This window comes from Panthera onca, chromosome B1 (assembly GCF_046562875.1).
Source record: "Panthera onca isolate mPanOnc1 chromosome B1, mPanOnc1 haplotype 2, whole genome shotgun sequence".
Taxonomy (NCBI): Eukaryota; Metazoa; Chordata; class Mammalia; order Carnivora; family Felidae; genus Panthera; species Panthera onca.
This window is the reverse complement of record NC_138342.1, coordinates 69,739,853-69,767,481: the sequence shown is the minus strand read 5'-3', so window position 1 is coordinate 69,767,481 and position 27,629 is coordinate 69,739,853. Positions and strand designations below refer to the sequence as shown.

The window sequence follows — 27,629 nt, the reverse complement described above, 5'->3', positions numbered from 1 at the left end:
CAATTCAAAGTTTTGAGCACAAAATCCAGGTATGCCCTGCCATGCACTTGCTGTTTTGATTGAAGATGAACTTAGAAGTCAGTGGAAAGAATCCACCATCTAACAGAATAGCAAACCACAAAATGGTTGTCTCCTGTGAAGAAGCCAGTAACTTTGTATTTGATGTTTTCACTTTGGCTCATTTCCAACTGCTAGGCATTTGGATTCCTAAAATTTTCTTCAGCACTTATTAACTAATTATTTGTTGGTCAAAGGGGCTGGAACCGTTTCTCCACACATAAACTGGTCTTGGTCATCAATGACTTTTATAATGAGAGAACAACTAAAACACATTGCCACATCTTTCCCAGTCTCCAAATCTTTCTCGGTGATGGAGAAGTCATCTCCACACAAGCAGGGGTAAAAAAACATCACTGAGTCTTCATCTTACTGGAAGTCCTCAATGTCCACTTCATTGTGAAAACCACCATTGTCACTGGGGCCAACAAAAGACCATCACTCCAGCTACCCCTGCCACCTGACACCGTCCAGCCAGTATAACCTCATGGGCACTTGGCCAAGCCAGGTGTAATCACCAGAGGAACTCTAAAGTATAACTTTAAATAGAGTAATGAATTACTGAATAGATGAGGAAACTATGAATTACTCAATTATCCTCTTATTGTTTAAGTCTTGAAAAAAATATTTCCCTAAGCTACAAATATTACAAGAAAGATTTCAGTTTGTTTACAAACTTATAAAGTAAAACACACCTGATTTTTCATCTTTCTGGCTCCAAAGCCAAAACAAGTAAGATAAGAACAACTAAGATAACATCGTGGCTTAAAAGTATGTATTTTCAAAGATAGCAAAGTAAGTCACATCTCCCTGAAATTGAAATCGCATATTAATAATTTAGTTCAAGCCCATTCTTCTTTTTTCTTATAATGTTGCTAAACCATGTTTTCTCCACCTTTTATTTCAGGTAGTTAATCTTCTGGACACGCAGTCAAATTGACTTTTGTTTGATTTAGCTCACCATTCTATCCTGCCCTCATTCTTTGGAATACTGGTTCTGCCAGCCAGCTGCACATACCTCCCTCCCAGCTTTGGACCATCCTTAGGTGAGCTGTGGATATTCTGATGGGTACATTTTATTTCTGCACTAGGACTGGGTCCCTTGAAACTCTAGAAACAAAATGCAGATATAATAAAAATAAAACCTTACAAAGCGTGACAGTAAAGTAATGCTTAAGTATTGGAAATGTTATTAGAGTATCTGTATAGCTTCTCAAGATTTGTGCTTTGGTTTGTTATAGTTGGGGTTTCTTCCCCAGCTTTAGTGTGTAATAAATGACATATAACTTTGTATAAGTTTAAGGTTTACAATGTGATGACTTGATGTACATGTATATTGTGAAATGATCGCCATCATAAGGTTAGTGAACACAAGATTCGCACTTTTGAATGCATTCATTCTGCATTTATACTTCCAAGTTGTTCAGATTAATGTATATGCCTCGTCTATTGATATGCCAGTGAACCAATGTGGCATTATTAAAAGACAATCTACTCAGTACTGTATATAGTAACTATGAAGCCTAATACTATGTAAGTGAAAAATTAATAAACAACAAACAAGATCCTTGTTAAAGCCCAGCCTCAGTGGTAACAAAGGCTGTTAACATTTGGATTCAACTCAAGAGGTGAAGCCAGACCACTGGTTATGACCTTACAGCCATCAGGCATGAGATATTGCACATTTAACAAGGAGATGGGCTTAGGGGGACCCAGCTGATGGAGGATTTAAGAGAAGGTCATCACAAGAGACTCTTAAAGAGATGAAAGCTGCAGTGTAAAATTAGGCAGGAATCAGAGCTGAAGGCTGAGCAGGTAATCAAAGCGAGAACAAGACAGAATGTGCGAGCCATCCTGAATTCCTATGATATAAACAACCAGCTGTTAGGGAACTTAATCCATCAAAACTAATTAAGGAAAACAGCAGAACATTTTTAGGTTGCTAGCTCTTTAGGAGCCCACACGTGCCAATAATTTACCTGAAATGGGTACACCTGATCTCATGCTGGAAGTGACCCTACAGGAGCCCTACGTGGACAGGGAATTCCGAAGAGTCTAAAAGTCCCACCGTGAGCCAGCTGCAGGTAGGCAGCAAGCCCACCTGGTACAAACATATTCACTAAGGTCATACCTTCAACTGAGTGATTCCTGACACATAAATAATTTTAAATTAAAAAGAAAAAAATAATTTTTGACATTAATTTTAATAATATTTTTATTTAACTATATATTTGCAAAGCATCATTTAAACAACTAATCAATATTAAAAAAATAGTGAGATATTTTACTTTGTTTTTCATACTAAGTCTTAAAATCCTGGGTGCATTTGCACTTACAGCCTGTATCATCTGGCCTAGTCACGTCGCCAGTGCTTAATAGCTGCCTGTGGTTAGTAGCTACCACAATGGACAGGGAACAACTGAACTAACACTCAGATATGTCTGTTACAGCCTTCAACTGATATGTGAGGGGAAAAAAAAATAATGGCCACTCCCATTTGTAGATCACATCACAATCTAAGAAATGTTTTAATATTTTATCTCCTAGAATCCAACACAATAACCTATGGGGTTGGTATGACAAATATTATTACCATCTCTGGCTGGCAGATCAGAGAACTTAATAACTTAAGATCTTTATAAGATTACATTCCTAGTAATAAACTTGAACCCAAGTCTTCTGTCCAGAAATTAGGTTACCCCAGAGAGATTAAATTAATTGCCAAAGGCTAGCCAGTGTGTCAGCTGCAGAATATAAATTAAAATCTGGGCCATTTTAATGAGAAAGAATGAAATATGGCCCTTTGTAGCAACGTGGATGGAACTGGAGAGTGTGATGCTAAGTGAAATAAGCCATACAGAGAAAGACAGATACCATATGTTTTCACTCTTAGGTGGTTGCTGAGAAACTTAACAGAAACCCACAGGGGAGGGGAAGGAAAAAAAAAAAAAGGAGGTTAGAGTGGGAGAGAGCCAAAGCATAAGAGACTCTTAAAAACTGAGAACAAACTGAGGGTTGATGGGGGGTGGGAGGGAGATAAATAAATAAATAAATAAATAATAATAAATTTTTAAAAAAATAAAAATTTACATAATAAACTCAAAAAAAAAAAGAAAAATCTGGGCCATTTTACTCCCAAACCAATGCTCTCATTACCACAGCAACATTGCAGAGGTCCTCGTACTTATATACACAATTCTCAAGACTCCCTCACCAGTCATAGTAATAACCCCTAGGCTATTCTTACTGGAACTACTATTTAGGGCCTATTCAATAGAGTGATATAATTCTTCAGCCCTCTCTCTTCATTTATATGTCACAGGAGTGTTTTAATGGAGTCTTAGTTTTTTTATGGCAAGAATAGGAACCTGTAATTTGTAGAAGCATTTGCAACAAATTGCTAAAGGTATCCTTTTAAATAGTGAAGTGCACAAGATTAAGCTTAATGTGATCCCATTTTTGTAAAACAATGACCAAATATCTTTCTATAGCTATATATTTAAATACATATAACAAATGTATTTACGTCTTTATACTTACAATAGTGTACAGAAGAAAAATTCAGGAGAAAAACAAAGCAGATGGTTATTTGGGGGCTGGGAGAACTATAGTAATAGGTAAAGACAAGTAGGGAAGGGAGAAGCAAATAAAAAATAACAAAGGGAAAAAACTGCATCTACAATATGACTATTTATAAAATAGTAAGCTTGTGCATGTATATACTAAATGTACATATATGTTTATGTGTATATATACACACACATATGTGCATATAATTGTATATATTTTTGTGTTATTATATATACACAGGTATATATGTTTTTAAATGATCTCTTTACAGTCACGTCATATGAATAGTTTGGAGCTGAAATCTAGGCACCAGCATGATCAATTACCTTTTTAAAATTTTAAGCACTGACACTAGACAATTTGCTCAGATTTCAGGAATGTAAGTTTTTAATACTTTCCATATAGTTCAATGATTACTCTGAAAGACTCCATAGACTGAAATGTTAATCAGGAGAAACTACTTACTGACCCCTTACTATGTGCCAGGTACAGGCACTAGGCACACAGCAATGAACAAGACAAAGGCTCTATGCTCAAAGAGTTCATATTTTAATGTGGGGAAGTGGACAATAAACATAGACATGTGAGTTGTGCTAATTTCAGGAACTTTTAAGTGCACTGAGTAAGACATAGTGACAATTTGGTCTAAGTCTGAAAAATGATAGGCTGTGGTCAGATTCAGGATATAATCTGGAAATATGGGCAACTGGACTTGCTGGTGGATTCAACAGGGACAATGAGTGAAAGAGGATTCAACAACAATTTCCACAATTTTGGCCTGAACAACCACTGGATGGATGACAGTACCATTTGCTGATATGTGGAAGGATTGAGAGAGAATAGATTTTTATTTCTTTTTGAGAAAGCTAGGAGTTTTGACCACATTAGATTAGAAAAGTCTAAAAGACACCCAAGTGAAAATGTTAAGTAAGCAGTCAGAGTATACTTCTGATGCTCAGGACAGAGTTTAGGGTGGAGCTAAAAATTTGGGAGCCATCAGCACAGAGATGGTATTTAAAGCCATGGGACTAAACAGGCTCTCCTCAGGAAAGTGTAACTAGAAAAGATTACGGAGCTGAAAAAAAACTCTGGGGCAATCCAACATTTAGAGATGTGCTAAAGACAGGGACCTGGAAAACCTAAGAATGATTTGAAGAAGCAAACTGATCAAGAACACAAGTCAAGAGCAACAGAGGAGGAAAGGCAGAATATGTGGCTAACAATACAAGTGGGTGGTAGAAACATGAAGCATTTCTTGTCGGTGGCATCTCTTTTCTCTAGGAAATACAAAGCCAAGTTATCAGTTGAAAGTAAGAAAGAATAAGTAGTGTCTTGAAATTGAAGGGTTAAAGAGAAGATATGAAAGAGTCATCTAGGGAGGCTAAAGGTGAATTTACTGGAAAAGTGAAATAGAATTTTCTGAGTGTCTGATGATTTTGAGATCTGGGGTCCTAAACCTGAGGCAAGGCCTGTGAGCAGCATAGTGTAATTATTATCCGGCACCATTCACCTGCTCTGGTGTAGGGCCAGGATACACAGATAACTGGGGCTAGGAGGGACTCACATTTGCTTAGGTGCATACAATGGAGGAGAAGGGGGTCAAGAGAGTTAAAGATGTTACTGAGGGAATGGCTATAGAGCCAAAACATGGAATCTAATTTGGAAAAAAAGGGGAGGGAGGACATTAACAGGTTTAAAACAGCAAAATGTGGAACAATTGATAGGAAGTCTTTAAGATGTAGCCCTATCAAGTGGATATAGGGTAAGAGGTAGTGGTCAGCAGGCTGGGAGGCAAAGTCAAAGAGGAAAATGAGATGTGGGAGGTGGTGCAGTCACCAGTGATACCAGCTTCAGATATAAGTAAATATACAAGTCAGGAAAATGGAGAGGAGGAAGAGATTCCTGAAGCAGCTGAGAGCAGAACTCAGCAACAAGAGAAGAATGAGCCACAGTCACAGTCACCCAGGAGCCAGCAGTGAGAGGAAGCACCTGAGAGGAGGGTAGATGGCACCACAGGTGAAGTAATGGTAACATCTGAAGTTGGGAACTAAAGAACTAGGTATTTAAAGAGACAAAAAGAGATTTGTAGGCAATGAAGAAAAATAAGAAGCCATCTATTCACCTCCAAGCCCTGAAGTGCACACGGAGCACGAGAAAAAACATAGCTACTTCTGGAGGGACTGCAGAGGGAGTGGTACCAGTAAAAGCTGGTGTCACTTGAACAAGAATGTCATAGGAACAATCAGACAAGGGACGGAGGTGTTGAGCCGCTTACAGGTGACAGACCCTAGGCTCCCGAAGACAGAGTGGAAGAGTCTGGACAGGGAAAGGCAGAAGAGAGCATCAGACCAGAGTATGCTCTGAGCAATGACAGGAGAATTGTTTTTGAAATAATGGATAATCTGGAAGGTCTCATCATGTAATGGCAAAACTTAAGGTAAGCAGGGATGTGAGGTTTGTGGGAGCTGGCCCTGAGAATCTTGGCCCCCTCAGCTCATGACCATGGGAGGTGACATTGGAGAGAACTCAGTCATAGTTCTCCTGCAGCTGGAGAGTTCCAAGTAATGTCCTCCGGACTGGAAGAGTTTTTATATATAAATGTTTTTTCCCCTCATCAAAGGGACAAAGAACTAGGCTGAATACTAAACAAGGCAAAAACCTAGGATGTGAGAGCAGAAATAGAAGTAGGAAAGTACTTAGGGACAGATTCCATAGCACTATAGGTTTCTAAAAGTACAAATTGATGTAATTTGCAACTGTGAACACTGCCACCAACAAAAACAACAACTAAAAAAAGAACAAGATGTCCTAAAGCACAAGGCTTCTCTCCTCCAACAGGAGTTCTGGGAGGAAACTGGGCTGGAAGGTGAATAAATCATGTACTTTCTCTGCCTGTATCAGTTATGACACTTTTGCTGCTAATTTCCTGTACATTGATTACTGCCTATATCCAAAATCTTTAAATTCTCAAATGTAAACATAAATATCAAAAAAATTGTTGAGGGGCGCCTGGATGGCTCAGTTGGTTAAGCGGCCGACTTGGCTCAGGTCATGATCTCACGGTATGTGAGTTCGAGCCCCATATCTGGATCTGTGCTGACAACTCAGATCGTGGAGCCTGCTTTGGATTCTGCATCTTCCTCTCTCTCTGTTACCTCTCCCCGCCCCCCTCACTCTCTGTCTCTCTCAAAAACTGAATAAACATTAAAAAATTTTTAAAAAATTGTTGAATTTTGGGAGAAGGAGGCAAAAAATAAAATAGGGTAAGTGACCAAAAAAAGAAAAACAAACAGAAAGATATGGTATACATATTTTGATTAAGCAAATAATTTCCTTTAATAAAAAGTTAAATTGACAGTGGTCAGTCTTGTGTATTTTAGGTGACGTAACATGAGCTCCTATATTTATGTAGAACAAATTAGTTTTCCAAACGTAAAGGTCACTCATTTCAATAGTTGGATTTTCTGACTTTTTCCAATTATCAGAGCAATGCATGCGGAAAATGAGAAATAATAAAGTCCCATTATGGTAATGTTACAACGTATCACAGGAAAAGCAAGAAAGAAATCTCTTGGGAAAGTCAATAAATAGGCAGCTTAATTCAATATTACAGTTGTGTTATTATATAGGCAATATTTTTTTAATTTGGAACTGGGAAAATATCTCTAAAGACAGTTTATTTTCTAAAGATGATTTTACTTAACAATTGCCAAATAATTGAATTTACAGTGATACATGCTCATCCAAATGTTCTTAAAGGTGGAGAAGCCCACCATCTGCCCTGTACACCATTTGGAATCAGAATGACTATTTGGGAACCATAATGACCAAAGGCTTCCAGCCACATGCTGCCAGGCTCTGCTCCTCATGCCTGTTGTTAAGAGGCAGGCTGTTGACTCTAGAATTCCTCTATGAGTCATAAAGGACCTGATATGCTTAATGCAATCAATCGTTTGGGAGGATACTCACAATGTAACACACATATACACCAAGCTTTTTATATAAACAGCTCTAAAGGAAATTTATTGAAAATATATGTCAATATTTAGTGCTAAGAATATTATTTATTATATTAGAGCATTAAACTAAACATGTTTCTCATAAGCCAAGTTTACTACAGCTCAGGAAATATCCAATTTCAAAAAGCCATTGGCCACATGTTATGTGAAACAAACTGGTGTAGATTCCTTGTTTAAAAATTCAGGGAATTATAATCTTCTAAAGGAGACAGATAAAATCCAAGTAGTTGTGAAATCATGTGATTGCAACAGACTGGGCATTCTGTAACCATATATTAACTGGTATTCAGTGGGTCAATTTTATTGCTGGGTTAGAAAAACTGAATGGAACGATGAATGTGACTCTACTGTTGAAAGAGCAGAATTTCGTTCAATCTATGGGAAGTAGAGGGTATCTGAAGTTTACATCCTCAAAGTACCTAAGTGAAATTAGGACTCCTACGAATAAGACTTGGATTTAAAAAGCCAATCACTATCACTCTCCACCCAGCAGCAGTCAAACATTAGCTGAATCTACCTGTGTCTACTGTTCCTTCCCTCTCAATGACCGCATGTGGCCAACAAGTCCACAAATCCAAAATTTGCATCATCTCCTGGGTCCAGTGCCTACCACTGTTTATTTGAATCAAGCTCTCAGTATCCCAGCTCCAAATTCCAGGCTTAACTTGGCTCAGATGTCCATCCATGGTCCAGTCAGCCATAGTGTCATGTGATACATAAGGCTACCCCTGCCACAGATTACAGGAAAGCAGATTCCCTAATGAAAAGAGTGTGTAGGGAAGAGATGACTGGCATCTCTACCACAAAGGCATTTATTCTTCACTGTCCCCATGTCCTAGTCTTGCCCTTGTACGTCTCCCAGCACACCACAGAATTTGTCAATGATTAGCTCAGGGGTGAACACAGTGGTAGCAATCAACCTTGGTATTGCCTTGGGAGCATAAGTAATAAAATGCCTCCATCATAAGATTGTACATTAATTAGGATGTGTGAGGTCACAGAAGGCTCTTTTTTACACTCTTGCTAGTGATATGAAATTCTTACCATACCCTCTATAATTATCTCAATGAGAAATCCCACATTATCTAGTCAGTCTTCTTAAAAGCAAAAAAGAAAAAAAAGTAAAAGCTTTGCTACAAGCAGAAGAAATTACAGTTTTTACCTACACACAAATAAAAACAAACAGGTATGCATTAGTTAATGAGTGACTTCCTATATTATTTAGTTCTGAATATTTCTGTTCAACCACCTGAGGTCAAATTTTCTTCCTATCATTCTGAAGTCTGAATTTTCTCAAGACGCTGAATACTTCTGCATCTGATCCAAGCTGACTTTCCCTTTACTGTCCCTCTTGATCTCTGTTGTTTTTGACAATTCTAACTGTAGTCTTTTCTGATTTTCAGGTCCTCCTACAGATGCCTGAGTTCTCCTTGAGCCGCTATTCCTAGGGTCCAGAGCCATCTCCCTCTACTGTATAAACCAATCAGCTTGTTGCTTTATTTAATATAGCTCCTATTCACTGGTGGCCATAAACACTTTATTACCAACAGTAATGCTGAGAGTAACTAAGCACCTGATTACTGGTCCAGATAGTAATTACAACAGGGAAAATTCAAATTTTGTCTTTAATTTATTGGTACCTAGTGTTATCAGGCCAACATCACCATAAAAGCCTCCAAAAGTATTTTGTTATAACAAATGTGAGCATCATATTCCACTCTTCTTCTTAAACATTCAAGCCACAAATTCTTTGAACTGTTGGACCAAATGAGAGAATAAGAAGACAAAAAATTTTTTTTCTAAATAAAGACAATTCATGAAAAAACATCTGAGAATAAATACTAGGTATGGTATCAAGAAATGGCAACTAAGAAAATAAGTTACTTATTTAGCAATGCAATATATTTATTTAGCAATATAATAGCAATGCTATTATATTCAGCACATGATTCCAATAATCATGATTTAAAGCTGAACAGAGTCGGGGCGGCTGGGTGGCTCAGTCGGTTGAGTGTCTGACTTCAGCTCAGGTCATGATCTCACAGCTCATGAGTTCAAGCCCCGCATCGGGCTCTGTGTTGACAGTTCGGGGCCTGGAGCCTGCTTCGGATTCTGTGTCTCCCTCTGCCTCTGCCCCTAACCCACTCACATTCTGTCTCTGTCTCTCTCAAAAATAAATAAACATTAGAAAAGTTAAAAAAAAAAAAAAAAGCTGAACAGAGTCCATTTATTCATAAACACCATTTATAAATGCCTACCTTATTCAGATGCTATGCAGGACAAATCAAAATTAAAATCATATCCCTTGGGAACTTTAGAGTCTAATTGAGAATTGAATGCATAAACAGAAATTATCACTCACAACTTTTTCGTGCTGAATATATTCTATCACATTTTAACCAGGTAGAGGCATTATGTCTTTTCCTACCCACTTGACTGATAGCCTAGCTGAACACAGAGTTCCAGATTGGAAATCATTTCAATCAGAATTTTGAATATGTCATTCCATTATTTTCTGGTATTCAGGGTTGCTCATCTGAAATCGAGTACAATTTTTGAAAACTGGTCAATTTTCTTCATCCTCAGAGACTTTGGGAGTTTCTCTTTGTCAATTTTCTGGAATTTCATGATGATGTACCAAAGTGTGGATGCTTTTCTCATCTGTCCTATTTTCTCTCAGTGGTCCCTATCAGTCTGGCAGTCCATAGCCTCTAGCCTGTTATTTGATAATTCTCCCCAATTTTTATTCCCCTCTGTTTTCTCTGTTATCTCTGCTTGTTCTAGCACCTGGATAGGGGACCACTTGAACTTATTTTTTAACTTTCTTATAATTTCTCAAATTTTTGATCTCTTTGGTTGTTTTATTCATAAATTTTCCTCAAATATATCTTTCAAAGATTCTATTTAATATTTAATTTCTGGCCCCATAGTTTTCATTTCTTTGTTTACTCAATGTGATCCAATAGTTTTTATTTCTAAGAATTCTAGTTTATTTGATGTCCTTTTTGTTTCATTTATAAAATATATTTTCTCATCACTTAGGGATATTAATTACAGTTTTCATTATTTTATTTTGCTCTTTACATTTTTTATCTACCCTATGTTCTTTATTTCTACGTATTTGGTTTGGCATCTAAAAAATTTTTTTTAAGTTTATTCATTTACTTTGAGAGAAGGCAAGCACAAGCAAGAGAGGAGCAGAGAGAAGGAGAGACAGAATCCTAAGCAGGCACCATGCCATCTGTGCACAGCCCAATCCAGGGCTCAAACTCACAAACCATGAGATCATAACCTGAGCTGAAACCAAGTGTGGGATGCTTAACTGACTATATCACCCAGGCACCCCTATTTGGTTTGGTTTCTAAAAGAACCTGCCTCATATGTCTATCGATCCTTGATTGCTGATTTTAACAATGAGGCACTAAAAAACCAAGTAGATGCTGCATGTGTAGATGTGACTTGTTGACTACTTCACTGACAGTGGATCTGATGGTGTTGTCCCGCTGGGCCCCTAACTGTCCACACCTGTAGAAATTTTCTCTGAGACATAAATATCAAGAGAGGAATCCTCCAGTTTTTACCTGAGAGCCTGCCAGTATCATCAAAGCTCATTTAAGAGGTGAGGGGAAGGGGATTTCATGGCACAGTGTGTAGATTTTAATCTAATATCTTTGTTTTCTGTATGTTTCACCTGCTTTCAGTTATGCCCAAGTCCAGAGTCTGCTTCATTTAACCTCTCCAGAAATTAACCTCTAGTCTTCTATGGAGAAGGGGCTCAGCAAACTGTGGAAGGGGATCAGAAGATCTAACTGCTTTTATATAGACTTTCAACTGATCCTTACATTTTTGGCCCTGCTTGTACCCCCTCCCTCTTTTCAGAAGTACCTGAAATTCCCAAGCCTAGTTTCTAGGGCTCTGGAGCACACTCAACTGACCTGGATGTTTCCCTCACTGCTAGCTTGAGTTTCAGATTCCTCATCTTCTAGGTCTGTTACTATTCATATATCTGGGGAATAAAGATGGCCATAATTATTTTGGCCCATTTGTTCTATTGAAACTACTACTTTGACTAATAAAATATGGCAAAAATGGAGCTGTGCGAGTTGTCAGACCCAGGCCCTAAGAGAGTGACAGCCTACGGATCCTGTCTCTTGAACACTCATTTAGATGGCCTGAACTACCGGGAAACAATCGAACCACGCTGCAGGACAGACGACATTGGAAGGCCCTGAGACTGCATGGAGAGAGAAAGAGATCCACCTAAGCCCAGACTCCAGCTCCCTCTGCTCAAGTGCATGAATAAAGCAATCCTAGATACTCCAAATCAGTCCAACTGCAGAGAAATACCCCTCAGGAATCACAGTCAATACCATATGAAATATTAGAATCACCCAACTGAATCCTGCCCAAATTTTTGACCATAAAAATTGTAGAGTATGATATAATATTTGTTTTAATCCATTAACTTTTGAGATAGCTAATTATGTGGCCATAAATTACCAGAGCAATCTGTTTTCCGCATCCAAATTATGTTGTATTTTTCCCCTCTCCTGGTCTCTTTGCCCTTGGGACTTATAACTTTTTTTTTTAATCTCTATGCTGTCATTTTAGGGAGCTTTCAGTGGCGGTGGTAGAGATTGCATATATGCTGTCCACCATGCTTAATGAGAAGCCACCTCAGTTACTCTTTAATCTCTTTTATATTCCGAAGTATGATTTATTTTTTTGTATATTTCATTGTTAGGTTTTTGTTGGATTTTCAAAACATAAATGGAAAATTCTGATGGCATCAGCTATCTCTTCCATTAATTACACTTCCACAAACCAAAGTCATTCTGATAAAACAATTACATTCCTTCTGGTCTACCAACACATTTGCGATATTAAGATTGAGCCATATTTCTAACAAAGTTTAGCATTCATTATTCTGCCCAGAAAAGTCAATGACAGATAACAGCAATGAATTTAATGCCACATGTCAACTCATTTTACAGAACTAAAGAGTCTGTCCTTTTTTAAAATCTAGTTAAGGAAATGTCTACTCTCATCTTTTAGCCCTATTCCTGACAGGATCCATCAGTACTTGGTAAAAACTGGAGCAAATTAATGCTTTCTGGCTTGCATTAGCAGCCAGCAAGGTCATTCATTAGTGTGTGAAATACACCCAGAATTTCAAAAAGATAGAGGTGTCATTTGAGAAAAGAACACACTAGTGCTTCATCCCAATCACTCCTACACCACAACCCAAGTTGTAACACATGATCCTTTTCAGGAACATGGCATTACGTAAGAGTATAACCAATAACAGATGTTCTGATGTTTCCTTAGAAGTCAGCATGCTACTGACATATAGCTAAACAGCAATTACAGTGATTTAGGGATTTAGAGGAGTTGATGACTGCTGCTACCATAAGCTTGATTATAACAGAGAATTAGGGATTGGGGAAAGAGGAAAGAAGGGTAACCCTAGATATGTCTGTATTTCCAAGTGGGTGCTCAGTAGACATTAGTTTCCCGATCCTTTCTTTTGTCCTTCTGTGGAACTACCCAATGAACACAGTATATGGGGCCAATTCAAGAGAAGGGGAAGAACAGGGATTCTGAAGAATGGGCTGTACAATGTGCTGTGGTCCAGTGCTTCTCGGATTAATGTGCATACAAATAACCTAGGATGCTCTTAAAATGCAGGTTCTGATTCAGTAGGTCTCACTAGTACTGAGGTTCTGCATTACTAACAAGATCCAAAGTTATGCCAAGGTTTCTGGCCCACAGAACTCACTTTGAGAAGTGAGAATATAGTCATATTTTATATATCTCTCTTCTCTCATTAAATTTCAGCTCTTATCCTCCCAGCATACCAACAAAATTCAGAAAATATTTTACCAAAGGTTTAGGACAAAAGAGCACAGCATAGCAACTTAAAAATTAGGCATATATGTATCCCTAAATACCTCATTCTTTTAATATGCTTTTTTGAGCTTTATAAATAAATGTTATAATCTTCTGAGACTCACTTTTTTTCATCATGTTTATCAAATTTATCCGTACAGCTGCCACTTACAACAATAATGATAAAGTTCTGATTCTTAGCTCAGCAGTGTGTTCACAAGTGTTCATTTTATTACTATGCTTCAAAATTAAACATCACTGTGTATTCTTTTATATGTTTCAAGTACTATATTCTAAAAACATTTCAAATAAATATTTCACACCTTCTTTCTTAAAGTTCCTACAGCCATTAACACCGCCAGCAGTGTCTTCTGATCATCCACTCCATGGAGCCCAATCAAAGACCAATCAATTGGTTCCAATCCCCCTCCCTCTCTTCTTTCATTTGTTTTCCTCTAATTGAAGCTCTTAACTCTTCAATCCCTATTACTGATTTTTCTTCATGTATTATTCAACATTAACTTGTGACAGCTGCAATGTCTCAGCAGTTTTATTCAATAATACAATATTCTTGCTCATATAAAATCCAGAGCTAAAGTTCCTGGCCATGACATCTTCTGGGCCACTCTTGCAGGTACTCAACCTCAGGACTCATGATATTTCCATAGTTCTACCATATTAAAAGCTCTCCCTTCCAGCTGTGTGGTTAGGAAGGAAGAACAAGGAAGAATGAACAAGGGCTGTTTACGGCCTCAAAGTGGCATATATCACTTCCACTCGCCTTCCATTAGAAGGACTTAATGACACAGTCCACCTGGACACAAAGGGATACTGGGGAAAATATGTCTTCTTGTGTTCCCAGGAGAAAAATAAAATAGTTTTGTAAACAAAGAAAAAATAACTTACCCATTCTCCCTTCCACCATACACAGCCCCTTAAAAATTAAATTCTCGGGGCACCCAAGTGGCTCAGTCGGTTGAGCATCCGACTCCGGCTCAGGTCATGATCTCACAGTTTGTGAGTTTGAGCCCCGTGTTGGGCTCTGTGCTAACAGCTCAGAACCTGAAGCCTGTTTCATATCCTGTGTCTCCCTCTCTCTCTGCCCCTCCCCCACTCGCACTTGGTCTCTCTCTGTCTCTCAAAAATAAATAAACTTTTGAAAAAATTAAATTCTCAATAATGTTCATGAAATGAATTGGCATGGGTAGTTACCTGTGAAGAGGGATATAATCTGACTGTATACACCTGGCTTCTTGAGTAACTGCTGAATAGTTTGAAACTCAATTTTCCTATATTGGTTTAAAAAATGTTCCTATATAATTGAAAGTCAATACACTGTTCATTGATAATTGTATTACCTTTGGGTAATACAAAAAGTAAATTATAGTCCCTGTTCCCTGAAGGCTTATAATCCAGTTAGGAAAAAAAGATACTAGCTGTGCAATAATATAGAATTTAAATATCAACTTTAAAATAACACACATATGTGGAATTTAAGAAACAAAACAAATGAACATAGGGGAAGGGAAGGAAAAATAGGAAAGAAACAGCAAGGGAGGCAAACCATAAGAGACTCTTAAATACATAGAACAACCTGAGAGTTGCTGGAGGGATGTTGGGTAGGAGGCATGGGCCAAATAGGCTATGGGCATTGAGGAGGGCCCTTGTTGGGATGCACACTGGGTGTTATATGTAAATGATGACTTACTCAGTTCTACTCCAGAAACCAATACTACACTGTATGTTTACACTAATTTGAATTTAAATAAAGAAAAAAAATGGAAAACATCCCAAGGTACTCTTTCCTAAACAAATCAGTTAGGAAAGTAAAAAACAAACAAACAAACAAACAAAATAACACTAGACCAATTGCCAAATGATTGTTGCGAATCCTATGGAATATAAATTTTTTTAAGAAAGTAGTAATTATGGCTGTGGAAATATGGAATCATTTGAAAATATTGATAGATGACTGACTCATTGATTGATTGATATAGATAATTAGATGATAGATGATAGATAGATAGATAGATAGATAGATGGATAGAATAGGTCCTTTTCGCTAAGAGGTACAAGATATGCTTGTGATGCACAGAAAAGTACACATAGACAGAATTGAGCACATTTTAATTTTACTAGCTTGACCTATGCTGCAATAGGCCCATTTATCCTATGGCTCAGTTCCTAGTATAGTTTATGCCTCCGTAAAAATAAGGTACTATAATGTTCTACTCTAACTATTATGCTTCCATTTTCTATTAAAAATTCCCTTGGTAATAAGGAAACAGGCAGGTTCATTTATCCCACAGGGCCTATAAATTCAGCAAACAACATCCTGTATTGCCCTTAAAATTAATCACATCCCAGAGTGCCTCAAAATGAACTTTAGCAAATAATGCAACTGTGATAAAATTTGCATATCAGATTTACAATGTATTCAAAGCTTCTATTTCCTCCCATCTCAGCACTTCTTTCCTAAATGAAATTGTACATATCCGGTAAGAGCAAAGGTGAAGTGCACTGCAAGAAATGTCAACCTTACTAAAAGAAACAGATATGTGACGTGTGGTCTGGGACCACAGTGACAATATGTACACAGATGGTAAATCTGCATTCAGATTCGCAGTTGTGGTTTGGGGCAGGATACATAGGTTACCTAGCAAGATAAGATTCTTCTCTTGCTGGCAATTTCATAACAGGAAGTAGAGCCATTTAGAATTATTAAAGGGAAAAGTTGTGGCTCACATTAATTAGCATGTGAAATATATTGAGCGTTTCAAAAAGATAGAGGTGCCATTTGAGAAGGGAACACACTAGTGTTTCATCCCAATCACTCCTGCACCCCAATCCCAGTCGTAAAACATGATCCTATTCAGCAGCATGGGAGTTGTAACCAATAGCAAGTGCTCCAAGTGATATTTTCCTAGAAGTCAGCATGCTACAGACATATGGCCAAATAGCAATTACAGAGACTTAGGTATTTATATGAGGCATATAAATTCATTTATATGAATTCTAAGACATCAGGACTAGTCAAAGGAAAAACCCAAAGTGATTCCCACCCTAAATGTTCATTGACCTTTCCTACCCCCATGACAAACTTTCTCTCCTGCCCCTATTACAAACACCTGGTGGCCTCCAGCTCTCTTCTTCCACCAAAAATGTTCTCTTAGAAAGAAATCTGCCAACATCAAGTTATCTGTCTGTACCCTCATGCTGTGCTTCTCAAACGAGAAGCATGGACAACGTGGAGCAAGTGCTAGGGAGCAGTTAGCCAGCAGACACATGAAGTCACAGGGTAAAACTGGGGCCACATATTGCGAAAGTCAACTTGATTCAAGGTAGAAGACTTTTCTATCGTAGGATCAAATGTACATTTAAATTAATTCTAAAGAGAAACTCTCCGTTGGTGGCAGATTGGCTTCCTAATCTATACCACTGTTACGGATCTAGGTCCAGACATACATATTCGCCTTCTTCTGTCCTTATGGATAATTAAGAGGAAAATTTTGAGAAGCATTGTCTTTACACTTGTACTATGTTTGGATCTACTTTACTTTTCAATGCAGTCTTGTTACTTTCCAATGATTCAGGAAGTTTATCTGTATAGGAAACTCTCTTATCCACAAAGCAAAGCTTCTCACCTTTTTCTGTATGAAAACACCTGGGGATAAGACACACACTGATGAGCAACACAGAGGGTGATCCTCAGCAGAGTATTAGAATCTTGGCAAAACGTTGATTCTGATAATTCCCTCAGGAGGAGTTATTCTATTACCTCATCCCATACTTCTACCTACTCATTTAGCCAATAAACATTTATTTAAGGTCAATTCTCTGTAAGTCACATGCTATGCCATCATTTAGAAACTTACATATATTTGAGGCTGGAGATAAAGAAGGTAGTGAACAGTTTATTGTAACATAATGCAAAAATTAGAATCCATAGACCTTTGAAATGGCAGTAAATGTGTCTAAAAATCAAGAGAATAAGAAAACAATAGCTAAAGCAGATCTAGGGATGATTCAGATTTTTTTTTTTTGGGGGGGATGATTCAGATTTTGAAGTTAGCAGAGAGGTTCCCTTACAATCTTCACCATTGCCTCTCCTCATCTTAACTCAGTCATGAACAACTCCAGGAGACCAGGAAGTACAGCAACAAGGATTCAGACATCAGCACACAACACAGAGCAGAATATGCATGAGGAGGAATCTGGGGACAGATTGTCACAGGACTGGCACAGAAATCATATAGAATAAGGACTGCAGAGAAAGCACTAGGTTTGGCAAGTATAAAGTCAATGATGACCAATCTTTGAGATAACTAAGAAGTACTTAGGAAGATTTTTGTGGGTAGGAAAACAGAGAGTAAAGCATACAGTCCTGGAGTAGATTTAAGAACACAAATTTAAAAAGACTGACATCGGAAGGGCACCTGGCTAGGGCATGTGACTCTTGATCTCAGATTCATAAGCTCAAGCCCCACAGTGGGTGTAGGGCTTACTTTAATAAATAGATAGATACATAGGTAGATAGATAGATAGGCAGGTAGGTAGGTAGATAGATAGTTAGATAGATAGATAGATAAAAGAATAATCTTGGGTGACAAGGATAAAATCTGTAACCTCCTATTTAAATGTGCAAAAAAAAACTTCAATGTAAATTTATTTTTATAACTAAATTTATTCTGTTTCCAGCCCTCATTCCCATACAGTAGCAAAATAAAACAAAAACTCTCATATGTGCATTTAAGGTATCTCAGTCTTTTCTTTAATATTAATTAAGGGGGTGCCTGGGTGGCTCAGTCAGTTAAGCATCCAACCCTTGATTTCTGCTCAGATCATGATCTCATGGGTTCATGGGTTTGAGCCCCACATGGGGCTTCACAGGCTGACTGTGCACCCTGCTTGGGATTCCCTCTCTCTCCTTTTCTCTCTCCCCCTCCCGTGAACTAACTAACCAATAACTAACTCTTTCTCTCTCTCTGTCTCTCTCTCTCCCTTCCTCCCTCCCTCCCTCTCTCTCAATAAATAAATAACTTTTAAAAAAGATTAATTCAGGATCTTTTAGATTAGTTTTTGGGGGTATAATTTCAGGGATCACTTACTTAGGTTCTCTGCTTTCTACTTGACCTAAATCTTGGGGCGCTTACTCATCACTGTGGCACCAATGTAAGGGATGTCTGATGTACATTTGACTCTGCTTTTCAAATATTCACACCTTCTTGAATATATCCCTCATTTCACATGATCCCCTATGTCTGCCACACTGGCATCTGCTAAAATATGGCTGGTTTTTTTATAGTACCCCTAGCTTCTCTAGGCCCCTCTGCATCCTCCTTGCCCCAACGAGGGCTGTTTTAGGCCCTGGTAGACTTCCTTATCTCCAAGGAAGCCTGATAATGACAGGCTGCACTCTCAGTGTTACACCGAATGTGTCCTCCCACAGGCCTACAGCACTCTCCTCAACCAGGTCTAATATCCCACTGTGACAGTGCCATGTCACTTTGGCACCATGTGGAATGTGAAAAGGGGCTTAACAGTTTCCTGGGATACACCCTGGAAAGGAAGAAACAAGACACTCTCGTTTTATCCCTGCTGTCTCTTCCTCTCCCTCTCAACCCTCCTAGAAGGTTTTCTACTTTCCACTTTTATCTGGCAACAACTCCAGACAAGTTCAAAATGATCAGATCCTCCTCCCCTCACTGGGGAAATAAAGGAGGAAAGCTACAACAACATAAACTCAATTGCTAAGAAAATGAGAATGTAAAATGGAACTTTCATTGAATATTATTCTTTAACACTTGGAAAGCTTATGTGGTAGGCTATGTTCAGTTCTGCCATGGGCCCAAAACACAATAAAAAATAGAACATAGACATATGTGACTGAGACACAAGCAGGAATGCCTTTATTGGCACTGGTACTCTGTGTCCCCACCCATAGAGTAATTGTTTCAACAGCAGGAAAGGACTTGAAGTTTCTTGTCTTCTCTGAACTAGTGGTTCTTAAATTTCTTCATAGGCAGTACTGTCAACAGGATCTGGGTGGCAGCTCCTTAAGGAACAAGGGGAGGCATCAGGTAACTGCATACATTGGCTTGCATACTTTTCTGGTGGACATAATTTACACAATTGTTTGCTAGGCAACCAAAGTGAAAGTAACCTTGAGCCATCTTCAGTTCATCATTCCAGTGAGTCTTAAGCCGATACCAACTTTCATAGCCTTGCCTAGCTCAACGTCCCCCTCCACTGACCTTCTGTTATCCCATCTTCACCTTGCCCTTAGCTTTCTTTCTCCTTATAACTTTGACTTGTCCAATAAGAACTCTTTCCCCGAACTCTATCTTGAAATTTCCTTCCTGGCTTGCCCTGATCCCTCTCAGGTCAACTTTTCCCTTGGATATCATCCCACAGGCTCACCTCTCTCCAGTTGCCCTGGCCTCAAAGATGATGCAAGCCACCTTTTTAAAGACATTTGTATCAAAAGAAAAATAATTATGCAATCAACCACCTTACACTAAATTTCAGGAGATCCTGGCCTCAGCATGCTACAAATCAGACTAGGCTTGCAATATTCCATTATTCTACTTGTGTGTAAGACTACTGTAATCAGTTTCCTATGGTTGCTATAATCACAGACTTGACAGCTTAAGGCAATGTAAATTTATTCTCTTACAGTTTGGGAGACTGGAAGTCTGAAATCAGTTTCACTGGGCTAATGTTAAGCTGCTGGCAGTGCTGATTCCTTCTGGAGGCTCTGGGAAGAATTCATGTTATTGTTTTTTCCTAGCTTCTAGAGGCCATCTGCATTGCTTGGCTCAGGACTCCTTCCCTGCATCACTTCAATCTCTTGCTGCCATCATCTTCACAAAACTCCCTCCAAGTCCCTTTTATGAGGTCTTGTGTAATTACATTTAGAGTCTGCTCAGATAATGCAGGATAATCTTCCCCTCTCCAGATCCTTAATTTACTCACTTCTGCAAAGTCCCTTTTGCCATATAAGGTAATAGTCACAGGTTCCAGAGATTAGGGCACAGATATCTTTGGTGGAGCCATTATTTAGCCTACCACAACTATAAATACATAATAACAGAAAAATGTCAAATGTCAATACCACCATGAAAGTAAAAAAAAAAAAAAATACTACAGTAACAAGGAAAAATAACTTCTATAACCACAATCATTAAACCACTCATTAAAAAAAACTTTCATAATATTATTAGGGGCTTTCCACTGAATATATTTAAGAAGCTTCAAATTTTTTTTACTTAACATCCATGTGAGGAGAGCTCCATGGAGAAATCATTTTTCTTTTCACTATTAGAAAAACTCTAAGCTCACCTACAAAAGCAACAATTTCTACGTGTACCAGGTGTAATTTAAATAAAGCCATGAAAAAATGGCACTGTCTAGGATCCAAAGATAATAACCTTTTTCTTTCATGCTTTTTGTTTATACTTAATATAAATAATGTGGACAAGTCAACTATACATCAATTAAAAAAATAATAAGGTGGATATTAGCAAAGTAAGGGCCATCAAGTAGCAAGGGAAAGTAAACAAAGTGCTTTAAAGATCATTCAAAAATGTCTTTCAGAAAATTCTGTGCACTTGTAGGTAGTCACATTTTGTTTTCAAATTACATCTTTATTGGGGCGCCTGGGTGGCTCAGTCAGTTGGGCATCCAACTTCGGCTCAAGTCAAGATCTCACGGTTCATGAGTTCAAGCCCCCCATTGGGCTCTGTGCTGACAGCTCAGAGCCTGGAGCCTCCTTCAGATTCCGTGTCTCCCTCTCTCTCTGCCTCTCCCCAGCTCACGCTGTGTTTCTCTCTGTCTCTCAAAAACAAATGAATGTTAAAAAAAAATTTTAATTACATCTTTACGTTTATAGTGGGTCAACTTGTCAGCAAAATATAGGCATAAACTTTCAACATGGTATTAAAAGACATATTTCATGAACCATATTGCTTGGGCTCCACAAGGTATAAATAAGTACCCTTCTGTAGCAACTTGCCTAACACTGTGAATATTAGGCATACCTTGAAAGTCATAGGCATATTCCGACCTAAGAGCAGTATAAGCTTTAACTCCTCTGTGCTTCAGTTTCATCTGTAAAATAAGGATAGTTCCTACTTCTTAGGGGTGTTGCACAAATTAAATCGTACACAAGAAAGTACCTAGAGTAGTACCTGGAAAATAATAGGTTCTCAATCCACTTTAGTTATTTTCATTATCTCAGCTTTTGGATTCACCAGTTTAATTTTTAACAACAAGAAAAATCTAGAATGACCATAAAAATAAAATATAGCGAATTCATGTAAAGTACATGCACTCATCAAATTAGATCACAAAAATAGACTACCTTAATAATAAACACATAGGTCAGTGAAACAAAATAAAGAACCCAAAATGGGCCCACATAAATATGATTTTAACTGATTTTTGACAAAGCTGCATAAGAGTTCAATGAAGGGAGGATGGCCTTTCAACAAATGATTATGTAGCAATTGGGCATCCATAGGCAAAAAAAATAAATAAGCCTTGACTTAAATCTTACATCTTGTTCAAAATTAACTCAAAATGGATCATAGATTTAAATATAAAACTCTGAAACTGTAAAATGTTCAGGAAAAAAAAATACAAGAGAAATTCTTTGGGCTCTAGAGCTAGGAAGAGTTCTTAGAATTGGCACCAAAAGCAAAAGCCATAAAAAGAGAAACTAATAAATTGGACCTCATCAGAATTTAAAATTTTGTCCTATGAAAGCCCATATGAGGAGAATATACAGATAGCAAAGAAGCACATGAAAAAGATGTTCAACATCCCTTGCCATTAGAGAAATACAAACTGAGACCACAGTGTAATTTCAGTACACACTTAACAGAATGGCTAAAATAAAAAAGTGACACCACCGAAGGCTGGCAAAGCTATGTTCAGAAACTGGATCACTCATATATAGCTGGTGAAAACATAAAATGATATAGCCATTCTAGCAAACAGTTTGGCAGCATCTTGTAAAACTAAACACTCATCTACTATACATCCCAACAATTGTACTCCTGGGCCTTTATCCCAGAAAAAGGAAAATTTACATTCACACAAAGACCTGTGTGTGAGTGGACCCAGCAGCTTTAACCATAACAGCCAAACACAGGCAACTGTCCAGATGTCCTTTAAGGGGTGGAAGGTTAATCAAATTGTGGCACATTCATATCATGGGGTACTACAGCAATTAAAAAAAAAAAAAGGAGGAACCATTCATACACACAACAACCTGGCTAAATCTCCAGAGAATTATACTAGGGGGATAAAAGCCAATTTTGAAATCCAACTATGATATGTATAGTTCCAACTAGATAACATTCTGGAAAAGGCAAAACTACAGAGACAGTAAAAAATCTGTGGTTGTAGGGGTTGCAGGGAGGAAGGAATGAATAGACAGAACACAGAAGATTTTTGGGACAGTGAAACTATTTTGTGTGATAGTAATGGTAGATATATGTCATTATACATTTGTGCAAACCCACAGAATGTACACTAAAAGTGAACCCAATATAAAATGTATAAACTATGGGCCTTAGCTAATAATGATGTGTCAATTCAGGTTCATCAATTGTAATATATGCATCATTCTGGAGGGGGAGGCTATGCATGTGTTAGAGTACATGAGAACTCTCTGTACTTTCTGCTCTCATTTTGCTGTGAACATACAATTACTCTAAAAAATAAAGTCTATTTTTTTAAGTTTATTTATTTATTTTGAGTGGAGGGAAGGGGTAGAGAGAAACAGAGAATCTGAAGCAAACACTGTGCTGTCAGCACAGAGCCTGACACAGGGCTGGATCCCACGAACCATGAGATCATGACCTGAGCCAAAATCAAGAATTGGATGCTCAACCAACTGAGCTACCCAGGACCCCCCCCCCAAGTCTATTTTTTAAAAAAGGTCACTTCAGAGGCACCTGGGGGGCTCAGTTGGTTAAGCATCCAACTTTGGCTCAGGTCATGATCTACCACTCGTGGGTTCAAGCCCCACATCGGGTTCTGTGCTGACAGCTCCAAGCCTGGACCTGCTTCAGATTCTGTGTCTCCTTCTCTATCTCTGCTCCTCTCCCACTCGTTCTCTCTCTCTCTGTCTCTCAAAAATAAATAAACTTTTAAAAAAATTTTTTAAGGTTACTTCATGCATGATTATATAACTTCATTGAAATGGCAAAATACAGCAATAAGAAACAGATTACTGGTTGTTTAAGGAAAACGTGGGAGCAGAAGGAAAGTAGGTGTGGTTATAAAAGGATAACACAATGGGGTGCCTAGGTGGCTTGGTCAGTTAAGCATCAGACTCTTGATCTTGGCTCAGGTCATGATCTCATAGTTCGTGGGTTGAGCACCACATCGGGCTCTGCACTGACAATGCAGAGCCTGCTTGGGATTCTGTCTCTCCTTCTCTCTGCCCCTCCCCCACTAATGCACTCGTGCACATGCTCTCTCTCTCTCTCTCTCAAAATAAATAAACTTTAAAAAATAAAATAAAATAAAATAATAAAATAAAATAAAGGATAACATGAGAAATCCTCGTGGTATTGGACCTGTTCAGTATCTTGACTGTAGTGGCAGATACATAAATCTAAAAAATGATAAAACTGCATAGAATATACACACACACACATACAATATACAGATGCACACATATGTGTGAAAGTACAAGTAAAACTGGGGAAATATGAATAACATTGTTGGATTGCATCCATGTCAATATCCTGGTTGTTATTACACTATAGCTGTTACCATTGGGGGAAACTGAGAAAAAGGTACAAGAGATCACTCTCTATTATATATTACAACTGTATGTGAATTACAATTATTTCAATTTTAAAACTGAACTTCCTTTCCAGCAGGTTTTAACAATGCCACAGAAACTTGCCATAGCCTTCTTAATTTTGCTGTTTATAACCAATGTTCACTCTTCAACTAAAGTCATTAGCAAATGAACATGGCATGCTTCCTCTCTTTAAGAACTGAAAGCTAGAAGCACTTCAGTTGGTTGAGGGTCCGACTTTGGCTCAGGTCATAAACTTGCAGTTCATGAGTTCAAGCCCCATGTCAGGCTCTGTGCTAACAGTTTAGAGCCTGGAGCCTGCTTCAGATTCTGTGTCTCCCTCTCTCTCTGTGCCTCTGCCACCCACACTCTGTCTCTCTCTCTCTCTCTCTCTCTCTCTCTCAAAAATAAATAAACATTTAAAAAAATTCTTTTTTAGGGGCGCCTGGGTGGCTCAGTCAGTTAAGCGTCCGACTTCAGCTCAGGTCACGATCTCGCGGTCCGTGAGTTCGAGCCCCACGTCGGGCTCTGGGCTGATGGCTCGGAGCCTGGAGCCTGCTTCCGATTCTGTGTCTCCCTCTCTCTCTGACCCTCCCCCGTTCATGCTCTGTCTCTCTCTGTCTCAAAAATAAATAAACGTTAAAAAAAATTTTTTTTTAATTCTTTTTTAATTTTAAAAAGAACTGAAAGCTATTCTAGCCTTAGAAATTCCTGATGTACTGGCATTTAGGGCTTGCCTCATCTTGCCTGTAAGGTTGTGCAGCCTTACCATCCAGAGATTAAAGGAACTACAGTCCACATAGCCAGGTCCTGACAGTGTTTGGTAGCTCACAGGTTTTGTCGATGTCACTGAAACATCTGTGAAAATGATCTGCTCAACTGGGTTAAAAAAGCAACTTACTGGCCAGGGGGAAAGAAATTTATGCCACAGAAAATTATAAAGATGCAGCCAGCCACCAACAAAAATATTACGACATAAGGCAGACGGTGATGAGAATCAGAAAGATCTATAAGGAGAATTTCTTTCTCTGCAGCAACCATAAGGGTACACTTCCGAAGTAAAGAGAGTAGGGTAGCCTGGGTGGCTCAGTCGGTTAAGCATCTGACTCTTGATTTCAGCTCAGGTCATGATCTCATGATTTATGAGATCAAGCCACTCATTAGTCTCTGTGCTGAGCCTGCTTGGGATTCTCTCTCTCTCTCTCTCTCTCTCTCTCTATCTCTATCTCTCTCTCTCTCAAAAATAAACTTACAAAAAATAAGGAGAATCAAAGTAGACCCCTCTAAGCTTATCACTGCCCAAAACTTAATTTCATTTCAACCATGAAATTGTATCTACTGTCTAAAGTGTAAAATGTAAAGATTTTGTTGGGTTCTAATTGATACCATCTGATAAGAAACACCAGATTTTGATGCCGAGAGAAGGGAAATTAGCTAAATATTGAACTGAGAAACACCAGATTTAGACTGTTAATGAAAGACCACATATGGAGCAAGGGAGGAAAACAGACCAGAAGACTGGTTTACTGTTTTCTTTTAAATTTTTTTTCTTTTTTGCCTTTCCTTTTTCTTCTACTTCTCTATCTCTTCTTCTCCTTATTGTATGTTTTGTTTCATTTTTTAAGATTCTGCACTCAACCTGATCTCCCCAGCTTCTACCTAAATAGTTCATTTCCAGGCTTCTGATATGTCTAAATTTTTCAGACAGACTTGGGAAAAGGGGTGAAGCAGAAAACACAGAAATGCATTAGCATTCAGGACTGAGAAGCAAGCCCCTCAGGAAAGAAGGTTTCCAAAGAATATAAATAACTTGGCTAAAACCTTAGTCACCAGCAAAGAGAAAGCAAAGTGTTTATCATAAGCCATCTATCCTGACCCATTTACTCAATCCTAGTTAGGTTTAAATCATTATATATATACACATATATATGTATATAATATATGTGTATGTATATGCATATGTATATGAATATGTATATGTATGTATACATACATATCATATATACAGTGACAGTATCATATATACACATATATATACATACACATACAAAGATCGTGTATGTATATATATACACATATATGTATATATATGTATATGTATGTATGTGTATATATACATATATGTATATATGTATGTATGTGTATACACATAAATGCATGCATATGTATGTATATGTATACACATACATACATACATATGTATGTATATGTATATGTGTGTGTGTGTATATATATATATATATATATACACACGATCTTTTCACTAAAACCTAAGGCACCTAGACCAAGACAGTACCAGTTTGATATCTTCATGACAAACAAAACTCAACATGGGAGAGACACCTTCGCACCTCTACAGGGAGGGGAGCTGAGTATAGGTGAGGGCCCATGTCCCACTGAAGGTTCCATATAGTATGGTCCTGCTGGGACCATGCTATGTAAAGGAAAAGCCTTAACATAGCAACTAAAAAGATGTATTTGTGAGATCACAGGAGTCATCCTTATAGATGCCCAGAAATGTATAGAAGGGATACAAGGGGTAATGGGAATAATGAAATAGTAGATAGCAAAAAATCCAGAAAAAAAACCCACATAATTTACTGTAATTAATATAAGCACATTTTTACCCTTAAGCTGATGTAGTCCAGGGAAATACAAATTTCATGTACATACAGTTTACTTTCACTTAACAAAGAAAGTACTCAATTGGAATAAATTGGTCTCCTCCCAAACCTACCTGAGTAATCCCTATGGATGTCTTTTTATACTTTATATAGTTAGTCAAATATAGCTTTTGCTAACGACAGGTTTTTATGTCAGCATGTAAATACTTGTAAATAAAAACTACAGAATATAATTTCATGTATACAGCAATTCATTGACTGCCAGCAGTGAATTAAATGCAGCATATAACATTCCATCAACTTCCCAATAGATGTGATCTTTTACCTCTGAGCAATCTATCTATAACATAGACTCCAACATGTAAAATAAAAGTTCTTCATGAAAGAACCTCCAGGTCTTACTTGCAACACTTTCCAATTTGTCCTGTGATTTTACCTAACTATCTAATAAATTCCTTCTTCCTAAATGGGAATTTCCATGGCCACCTTTGGTCATTATTTTCACATCTGAACTGCACTCAATAATATTCTTTAAAAATCAGTCCCTCCTTTGTTCTATTTCATGCCCTCTTGCTTTTGAACTATTATATCCTTGAAGAGTTTCCTTTTATATACCTTTTCTATCTTCCAAACTTTATCTGCATTCGTCAT

At 37.9% G+C, this 27,629-nt stretch overlaps 1 pseudogene; it reads right to left on the bottom strand.

Moving 5' to 3' along the window:
• Nucleotides 1-219: 219 nt before the first annotated feature.
• On the bottom strand, nt 220-27,629 carry LOC132693057 (diphthamide biosynthesis protein 3-like; annotated as a pseudogene).